Raw genomic sequence first — 11489 nt, forward strand, 5'->3', positions numbered from 1 at the left:
CCGGTCATGAGAAGATGAACTGAGGACTAACCCAATCCTTATTCTCGCCCGCCAGCAGCATTGATAAATGAGGAGGATCAAAAAAAGAGCTGAATAAAAGCATTAAACTACGACGAGCCTACACAAATTATATATGCATTCTTACTCCTCCACTTAGTTATGCTTTGGCTTTGATGGATTAGAATAAGGTTCAAAACATATAGTTTACTAACTCGAAAAGCGATGCTCGTGATGAAGGAAGGAATCTCAAAGATAATATACCACTAAGAGAGACAGAACATGTCCTTTATCTTTATCATCGCAACACAAATGACAAACTAAATGTTGCAAGAATAGGAAAATGCTAATAGGAACATGTCCACTTGCATCATTAATCATTAAGTTGAGGCCTTGAGATACCTTATTTCTCACAGATAGAAGACAAGTTCATGTGGTACAGAGAAAACCTGGCACCGAAGTTGGGCTGAACATGTCTGGAACAGCTTCGTTGGCTTCGATCAATGGCAGGAGTTTCCTATATTTCGACAAAAAGCAAGTTGTAAAATGAGCAATGGATCGAACATCCAAAAAATGTAGTAAATCTTACCGGTAGAGCCCATTGCAGACGAGTCTCCTATGGTTCAAAGAATTTCCCTTCGGTTCTTAGTCTTCCTGTTTTGACGAAATAATTGTCTTCGAATTAACTCAACTTCAATACCAGAAATATCAATCTCGATGGCCATTTGGATAACATAAACTTAAACTCACGTGACGATGGGGAACAGCATAAGTCTTCCATCGATCTTGAAGGGTCCTGCAGCAGGCCAATACAATGATGCACTACCAACAAATACATTGGTAAAAAAGAAAAGACAACCTGGAAACTGATGGATATAATAAATGTCAATAAGAAGAATCAACAAGATCTCAGTAATGAAGCAAGGGAGGAATCTAGAGTAATCTGATGTTTTATGTTCATATCATAATTTTGTTTCTGCAATTTCTTGAACAAAATCAAAATTACCTTTCAGGGTCAGGTTTATCAAGAACATGTTTATCAAGACCAGAGCCAACAAAAAAAATGCTTACTAGACATCAAACATTATTCACCACAACCAAAATCTTACTAGCGTCCTCTGAGGGTTGGGGCCAGTCACAATTCATGGCATGAGAAACACCTACATGCAGTTTACTTGCTATGCTAGGCATAGAACTTGTCAAGGTTGCAGAGATTTCTGACATTTAACTAATGCTTGTAAAACTTTAATGGTTATGTTATACATGCGACTCAACGAGATTGCACATGTTTCCAACCTTGACAACATACCAATTGAATTCATAGAATGCTTAATGCTAGACAATCACAAGTGAATAAGCTCAATATACTAATTAACAATGAATTCGACTACTAAGATATGTTTAAGATCATGCAGAAGTACTACCACCACGAAACCATTTCAAGAGAGCCCATAATCAATAAGCTTCGGAATGTGGATTAAGGAGAGGAAGATTTACAAAGCAACAAACTAGTCGAGGGTTGTGATCGCTAACTATAATGCCCCCAACCCAACGGAGAGTCAGGACTGCCGGGAATGGTAAAACGCTGCAGTTCTCATAAGTTTTCCTGTGAGAATTGCTAGTTCATCACATAACTCAATCAGTAATCTCATAAAAAATCCATAAATACAATATATAATAAGTTTATCACATAACATCCAAAAATAAACTTATTACATCATGATTCTTAAAAATTATAAACATTAAGACAACACATTTTATTTCCTCCAAGCGAAACCATAGACGCGATCCAAAAAATTTTTATGAACAAATAATGGTCAGTAAATACCAAAACTCATATGCTAGCAAGACTTATTTCAAAATAATATGTTTCTAAAATTCTATATTTTGTATGCATTCATACTTGCATTTAAAAATACACATAAACTTCCCTTTATACTTATAAAAGATCAAAACATAAACTTCATATGCATTTCAAATCATAACTTTTTATAACTAAGTGATCAAATCTCAGCTCATGTATAATCATAACTATAGCTGAGACTACATATTAGAACAAAAGTCATAAATCCAGACAAGATCAAGAACCATGTTTAACCCCCGTGATATTGGTAATACATTTGCCCTTATGTGAGGGCCCAAAAGAAACTAGTTTTTAACTTATAAACAAAAACCTCATTTGATAATACCCATGACTGTTTAAACAATTGAAAATATCTTTTCAATGAATAAGATCATAAGCATATCATTTCAAATTTGACATAATATATTATTTAAAACTACAATAATCAAACATTTTCTTATCATTTTAGACAAATGTAATATTGACATAGATATGTTCACAAAATAAGTAATTGATTTAACACTTACAAATCATATAATTTTATCGGTTGAAAACATTTATATTATTACTTTTGTAAATAAAATGAACAGAACCATCGGATACTTATCTAGACTATTAAAACCAACACAATAATTAAGATTCTTCCTTTTTTCTCAAATAATTCAAATAGCATAAATCAATATAATAAAAAATAAAAACCTAAAATTATATTAATCTTTAATTTATTCCTTTATTCTTTCCTTCCTTAATAGTAATCTTTTATTCTTATTCTTACTCTTTTCTTTTTTTTCCTCTCTAATATAATATTACATTAAAATCAATTAATCTATAATCGTATCTACTTTATCATAAGACATACATAAATATAGTTTTTATAAATTTAAAGTAACTCTCTTGATATAAAAATGAGACTTCAGTAAAATCACATACTTTTTTCAATTTCTTCTTTTTATTTTTTATTTTTTATTATCTTTCCTTTGCACTTCTCTTCCTCTTGTTGTAATACCTTCCCACACGTCATATCAAGTCGACGATGGCTTGTTGTGCAACACCAACTTCCCTTTTCTTCTTTCCTTTTTTCTCTTTCTTGCCTCATGTACCCTCTTCTCTATGTATAATCGAGCTCACATTGTGGTACCGCATCTTTTCTTTTCTTTTCTTTTCATTCTTTCTTCAGACTCATTTTTTCTTACATCTTCTCTCAAGCAACCAAGCTTATCCCCCAATAGCACTCCCTTTTAACTCTTTTTTTTAATCATTATAAGATAAAATCATATACCAAACAATGATCAAGATTCATATTAGATCGAACTTTACCATAAACAGATCAAGATCCTTACTTTCTATAATTAAAAACCTTGATGAAGAAATCATAAAAGAATATTATAATGCTTACCTAGATCGATACTCTTTGGTACAATCTTAATCCTTTGATCCCAAGATGAAGTCTTATTTTTGTTCTAGAGATCCCCAAGGAAAGAGTTTTTTCCCATGAGCATAGGAGAGACGGCTTTCGAGGAAACCAATACATGTTATGCACTAAAACACCCTAATACCTCATTTTTTTCAAATATGCTCACCTTGGTAATACTAATTACACTTATGTCCCAAATAAATCTTATGGGTATTACATTTTCCCCGAAAGAATAAGTTTATTCCTCTAAACATAACATTCCTGAATTAAAAAATAGTTAAGGATAATTGATCAACCTCTAAATACCCTAATACCTCACTATGATTACTCCATTACATCTTAACATATAATATCATCATTCTTCTTAAAATTTGGTTATTTCTATCAACATAGGTTGCTCCTCATATGATAAATCTGTATCGCAAGGATTACATGATCTGGATCTTGAATATATGTCCTCAACACTAACATCATGTGAAGGTTTCAGTTAGGTAAACACTTTGATAGTTTATCACAAGGTTCTGGGCTCGAATCCCACCTTCGTTACTTACCCTCTGCACCAAAAAAAAAATTATTGGCATCATGAGCTCCAACGTTTGAAAACCTCAAATAATATAATACATCTATAGCTCAACTTGCCACTTATTGTATATCTCATGATATTCATAAGACTTACACGTAATTAATATTACCAAAAAAGACATATGTAGAAAAATGATATATTAGGATATTTTAATGCATAACATCTATTATTTCTCGAACCTCATCTTTCTTTTGCTCATTGGAAGACACTTTCTCCTTGGGCATCTCTGGATCAAAAATATGGTTTGATCTTGGTATTGATAGCAAGAGATTAAATCGTACTAAGGAGGATTGATCTAGGTATGGATCATGAACCATTTTATTATATGATCTATTTTATTATTTTTTTTATCAAAATTTTATATTATAGAAAGCACAAATCTTAATCTGTTTATATCATAATTCCATCTAATATGAATCTTAATCTGTTTATTTTATAATTCGAACAAGTATTTTGATCTAGTATGAATCTTGATCTCTATTTAGTATATCATTTGATCTTATAATGATTAAAAAAAATAAAAAGGGAGTATCATCAGGTAGCTATGAAAGAATAGGCTCGATTGCTTGAGAGAAGAGGGAAAAAAAATATATGAAAGAAAGAATAGAAAACAAAGGTCCTACCAAAGTATGAACTCTGTTATATATAGAGAAAAGAGGGTACAAAAGAAAGAGAAGAGAAAAAACAAAAAGAAAAGGGAAGTTAGTGTCATAGCAAACCGTCAACTTGATGTCCCATGTCTTGGAAGGTATTGCAGCAAGAGGAAGAGAAGTGTAAAGAGAAAAAAATTTAAAAAAAGAATGCCACAAAGCAAGCCTGTGGCTTATTGTCGTGCGTGAGAGGAAAGAGAATTAAATTGAGCATATATATATATATATATGATTTTATCAAAATATCATTTTAATACCAATAGAGTCACTTTAAATCTAGAAAAGTTATATTCATGCATGTTTCTGAGCTCTTATATACTTTTATAATAAAAAATAAAGAAAATTATAAATTATTTTGTTTTAATCCTTCAAATATAATATGATCCTAGAGGGGGAAAAAGAAAAAAGAGTAAGAATTCTTATACATGAGCACACTTAAGAAAGGAAAGAAGAAATAGACATTAATATGATTTTAGAATTTATTCTTTATTATATTGAAGAAGATGAATGATCGATCTTAATTATTATATCAATTCTAATAGTCCACAACCAAAACTAATATATATATATATATATATATATATATATATATATATATTTGTAATCAATAAAATTATATGTTTTGAAAGTGTTACTGAATTATTGATTTAAAAATTATCTACATCGATATTACATTTATTTAAAATGATTGAAAAATATTTGAATATTATAATTTTAAATGATATATTATTTGTCAGATTTGAAATGATATGTAAAACTTGTTCATTGAAAAGATATGGTGATACAATATTGAATGGTATTGCCCGGTACGGGCGGTACGTACCGGTCCAACAACATACCGGTACGTGGACCGCTCGGTACCGCTACAGTGCTACAGTATTACACTGTAGCAGTGCTGCAGTGCTACAGTGCTCGGTACGCCCTGGTGTACCGCTCGGTATACCGGTATCGTACTATACTGAGCCAACCTCGAAACATCGGTATGGTACGGTATTGCATACTTTGATTTTAAGTAGCCTTTAATTGCTTAGTGACTTTGGCTATAATCTGACCTTACCAATGAGGTTATACATTGTTTATGATTATAGAAGCTAATTTCTTCTATGCTTCTAGGCTTTGACATAGGAATAAATGCGTTATCAACATCATGGGGGTTAAAGACGGTTCTGAATTTTATCATAGGATATAGTATGATCATAGTCGTTGATTTGTACCCTACAGTTATGACTATTTAAGTTTAGATGTGAAGCGCTAATTATATTTATCTATAATTAGTAAATGGTATCCTTTTGCGCCTAAATTTCGATGCTTATCGAGTTGTGTTTACTTGTACCTCTATTGTCAAAAATGTTCATACCAAGTCTATAGTCTCCCTTAAAGAAAGAAAATGTGTTGTTTTAATGTTTCAATGTTTCTAACTTTTGGGACTATGTAATAAATGTTTGTTTGGATGTTATGTAATAAATACATAGTCTCCCTTATGTATTTGGAAGCAAGGATTACAATTTTGAATAATACCGTCTGTACCGGGTGGTACGTACCGGTGCATCAGCAAACCGGTACACGGACCACCCACTACCGAGCGGTGTATATATATATATATATATATATATATATATATATATATATATATATATATATATATATATATATATACGACGTCGCGTCGCCTCGGCGATGTTGCCAAATTTTTTTTTACTTATATATATATATATATATATATATATATATATATATATATATATATATATATATATATATAGGTGACGTCGTCCCGCTTGGGGAGAAGAGAGAGGCAACATCGCTTCGACGATGTCATTGAATTATATATATATATATATATATATATATATACATACCAAACGATGATATACCGCTAGTATACAGTATCGTACCATACCGAGCGAATGTCGAAACTCCGGTACGGTATGATATTTCAATCTTTGTTTGGAAGTATGATTTGTTATAGATGTTATTTATGAATATTTTGTAGGATGACTGATTGAGTTATGTTTGGGTGCATGGATTTAGGTTTTGGGTTTTGTATGGGTTTAGGCCTTACAATTATTGCAGAGAAACTTATGAGAATTATGGTGCTATGGATTTAGGCTTTGCAATTCTCGTAGAGAAACTTATGAGAATTATGGTGTTACATCGCTCACGGCTTTCCGCTGGTTGGGGGCATTACAATTTATAATATTAGAGCCAAGGTTCGCAATATCGTACCGTACCGGTATTTCGACCTGAGCTCGGTATCGGTATGGTACGGTGTACCGAGCGGTACACCCAGGCGCACCGAGTACTGTAGAACTGCTACAGTGCACTGCCACAGTGTACTGGTGCACTATACTGTTACTATAACAGTGCACTGCAACAGTAAACTGTACTATTATAGTGACACAGTGCATTGCAACAGTGCACTGATACAGTGCACTGCAACAGTGTACTATAATGCTACACTGCTACAGTCGGACTGGTACCGAGCGGTCCGCATACCGTTGGCCTGTCGAACCGGTACGTATCGCCTGTACCGGGCAGTACGATTCGGTATGACAGACCTTGATTAGAGCCTATATCATGTTAAGTTAAGAAGGTTGTTAAAAAGAGACAATTTGGGAGTCTACTTTCTAATATGATGTCTTTGAAGTTGAATAATTACTTGACATAAGGATCAACGTACAAGTGATAGTCATACATATTTGTGATTATTGCATAGTTATTAATGCTAATGATGTTTTGACTATCTAGTTGAATTTAAGATGAAATATTTTGATATTGTCTTTCTAATTGATTGGTAGAAAGAAATATAAAGGTTATTTAATCGTGTTGACATTCAATCAAGGTAATATGAAGTTGATAAATATTATAATGATATATTAATACTGGTACTTCCTAGAAGAATTGATTGAATTATTATTAGATAAAGGTTGAATTTCTTATTGATTTAATACCTTGTATTGGATTGACAATGAAAAGCTCCCAATGAAATGACATTAGTTAAATTGAAAGAATTATTGAAAAACTACTATTTATTCATGATAACATGCAGCTCATGCCACACAAAGGAGCTTAAAAGCTCCTGATAGAATGACATTAGTTAAATTAAGTTGATTACGAGAACAAGTGCAACTTCTGTTCTTTCTTGTACAACTTCCTAAATAATTAAGCATGAAGAAATGAACTATGAAACTAATTCCATCTAGTTTACACGGGAACCCTCAAACTATAACCACAAGGAATATTACTAAAGACACAACATAACACTATCTTATTTTAAAAAAAAGAACATTTTCAATTTCGATTGGAATGCAGACCACCTTTTTTGTTAACACTAGTCTCACCACTCAATAATTTCATTCATGTTGCATCAACCAAAATGAAATTCATTCAATATCTTATTGAAGAGCGAGTGACATAGAACAAAAGGATATCAAAGCATTTATAAATCCAGATATAGTACCAATATCTCATACAATAACATTGAGAATAAATGATTGTACACTACTGACATCGTTTTAGAAAAAGATTAGAAACAATTAAAAAAAATTATTTAATTTTCTTTTCTTCTAATCGAGAATAAACAAACACAAAGCCAGAAATTGAGACAAAAAAACTAGCATCATGCTGAAGAACAGTAATTTTTTTAAGTAAGCAAAACATACAATCAAAAACTTCATTTACTAAGATTAAACATCAAAACAATCATAAAATCACATAGGAGACTTGGTTGATTTTGTTGAATCTCGGATTTTGATGATGAAGTCAATTGTCATTTGTTGTCTAACCTATATGTTGAGATAAGTGTGCAGGATTAACTACGATGAAAGTAAGACATGCAGCAGGAGTTGCGCCGGAGTCATGACAATGATCACGTTGGGAGTTCGAGAGCTCGACGGAAGTTCGGACAGTCGTCGGAGGTTCTGCGGGAACAAATCCGAGAAGTCCATAAGCTTGCTAAAGAAGCTCGTCGGAACTCGCCAAGTGTATCGTCGCAAGTCCAGGAGTTTGCCGGAAGTCCGCAGGAGCATCACCGAGGGTTCATCGGATGATCGACGGAAGTTCGCCAGAAGCTCGCCGGAAGAACCGATTGACGCACCGGAGCAAGCTGCAGTAAATGTCTAAGGAATAATCGTAGTTAGCAAATTGATTAAGTTGGAAATGGGAGGTGATCCCATTAACTTAATCTTGGGGCAATTGGGCCCCTGAAAAACCCAAATCGGGCCGAATGGATCAACCCATTCGGACCCTGATTTCTGCCAGGCGATTGAACCGCCCAAGGCAGGAGGTTGCACCGCCTGGGCTCAGTCTCCGAGCGAGACTGGGAGGTGCAACCGCCCCAGCCAGGCGGTGGCACCGCCTGGGGCTCAGTCTCCGAGCGAGACTGGGCGGTGCAACCTCCCCTAACAGGAGATGGCACCGCCTGAGCTCAGTCTTCGAGCTCTGGCAAGAGGTGCAACCGCCCCTGACAGGAGGTGGCACCGCCTAGAGGCTCAGTCTTCGAGCTCTGCCAGGCGGTGCAACCGCTCCAGTCAGGAGGTGCAACCGCCTGATCCCGGAATTCCGGGAATTGACAGTTTTGAGCTCCAAATTTGAACTGGGTTGGGGCTTATAAATACCCCACCCATTCAGCACTGAAAGGTAGCAATTAAACATCGAAATCTTGATCCTTTTCTGTGATTCTTAGAGCTCAAAATTGTTGTAAAGCCTAAAGTTCTTCTCCCTCTGTTCTTCCAAGTTCAAAGTTGTAAAGAGAGGAGAGAAAATTTCTGTAAGGGTTGTCTCCTAAGCCCGTCAAAAGGAGTGAAACTGTAAAAGGGTGGTTGGCCTTCGCCTATTGAAGGAAGGCCTCTAGTTGACGTCGGTGACCTCGTCGGTGGAGGAAGTCAAAAGTGGAGTAGGTCAAGATTGACCGAACCACTCTAAATCTTGGTTTGCATTTACTTTGAGCATATTATCTTTACTGCAAACCTCCTCTGAAGCTTACTGCCTTCTGCGCTTTTACGAACGGGTTTCAATCCTTTTACTTTCCGAATCAGTGTTTAGACGTAAATCTGCTTTTTCGTACGATCATCATATTTCAGATTGCGTTTACGTTTTGAGCTTTACCATAACTGCAAACTGCCTTCATACTCTTGCTTAAATTGCATCTTGCCTAATCAAGTGATTTACGAATCAGCATTTAAACGTAAATCAACATCTTCGTACGAACGTCGGATTTCAGTTTGCGCCTATATTCTGGTTTTCATTATAGCTGCAACCTGCTTGCATAGATTAACTTTAATATAATCTTGCTTAGAATCGGATTTTACACAGAAATTTTTTTTATCATTCGAACGCAGTTTCGTTTTAATCGCAGAAAGTTTTCCGCTGCACTAATTCACCCCCCCCCCCTCTCTTAGTGCTCTCGATCCTAACAGATTTCTCACTTGCAAATTTTTTTTCCATTTTTAATCAGTAATTATCATGACCATGTAAGAAGAAGAACAACTCAATGATGAGCCGCCTAGAGGACATTCATGCACTAATTCATTTATAAAATAGGGAAGAAAGGACAAAGAAAAATAAATGAAAAAAATGAAGATGCCAACACCATTTTCCATGGTGACCATGGCCAAGAAAAATCATATGCTTTAGAAACCTGAAATGGTGCAGCCACCGGAAGATCTGCAACCCATCGTGCTCAAATAACCTCAATACAATTGACCCACGATCCTCTCAGCCCCATCATGGAATATGTTCATATCACTAATTACTTCAAAATGTAAGTCATAACACGTTATTCCTCACACAGATTCTGAAATTAGTATTAGATAACAAATAATAATACATGAATTAAGTTAACTACATTCCAATTCAGAAACGTTGTGAAATAAAACAAATTCAAAGAAAGGTAATCACGACAAAATAAACCAATGCAAAATAACAGGAAATGAATTTAGAATTTTCGTATCCACTCGTAAATTGGAAAAGCTAGAATGACAATGGTATCTACACCGGCCTCTGCGATTTCCATTCCAAACTAGAGTACGACACCAACCCAGCAAGGCCATGCTTAATCATCCTCACCATCCAATACCACCACATTTTATCCTTATATTAGAGCATTAAAAAAAAAGCATACCTATCATCGATCTGATACGAAAATCCACACATTCGCGTCGACAATCAAACAGATACGAACCGAAATCATATCTTTAATTCTAATCAAAATGTACAGCATAGAATATTCATCGAGACCGAAAGAAAAAAAAAGGAGAAGAAAAGAAGGTTGCTTTAAATACATCAATCATAATGTAATACTAAATTTAAAGAAAATAGCAAAATATCTCATAAATTAAAAGAGTGAGTCAGAGACAAAAAAACCCGAAAGCGAATTAGATACTGTCCCAAGGCTACTTCTCGCCCATGCTTGGCTTTGATGGCGCAGTTCACACGCATGGGGCACATCTTGGACCTCGGAAGCCCTAGCCGTAAAGCGTGGGCAAGCTCTGCGAGGAAAACGATCGGAGGGGCCAGTCGATGGGAGTTTAATGACCGTCCCTTCCTTGCCGAGATGGCCGGTTTGGACCTGGATCTCACGGATTTGGATCTCACGGACAAGATTCAAAATTGAAGATCCAAGCGTTGGATTTGATCTACCCGATTCATTTATGTCGTCAGCATGCAACCTGACTTTGCGATCCAAAAATTAAACTAAATGGTAAATCTCAATTTGATAAGGGACTACCAGGTAAGCTATCAGTAGCCCAATTCAAAAGACGCCTGTGAGGGTAAGGAAGATCCAACGGACTTACGGACTTATGAGCAAAGGACTTAGGACTCAACGATGGGCGTCAATCTGATAAGGGACCATCAGGCCAGCATCGGTGTAGAGGTGTAAAAAGACAAAGGAGATCCCGTGAACTTATGAGTCCTCTATTCCCATACTTCTTAATCAACGTGGGACTAAACGTTCTTATCATAATTTATTACATAATTTGATGTCCGGAAATAAAAGAAGAA

The 11489-nt window shown here is 35.0% G+C and overlaps 1 long non-coding RNA gene across 1 annotated transcript; it reads right to left on the reverse strand.

Moving 5' to 3' along the window:
* Positions 1-271: 271 nt before the first annotated feature.
* Positions 272-11036, reverse strand: LOC108952285 (uncharacterized). The gene is made up of 4 exons (XR_001977035.2): positions 10851-11036; positions 748-793; positions 587-651; positions 272-514 (listed from the first exon to the last, which is right to left on the reverse strand). It is a non-coding gene; the product is annotated as an uncharacterized LOC108952285 (long non-coding RNA).
* Between the last annotated feature and the right edge of the window lie 453 nt (positions 11037-11489).

This window comes from Musa acuminata, chromosome BXJ2-3 (genome assembly GCF_036884655.1).
Source record: "Musa acuminata AAA Group cultivar baxijiao chromosome BXJ2-3, Cavendish_Baxijiao_AAA, whole genome shotgun sequence".
NCBI classification, from domain to species: domain Eukaryota; kingdom Viridiplantae; phylum Streptophyta; class Magnoliopsida; order Zingiberales; family Musaceae; genus Musa; species Musa acuminata.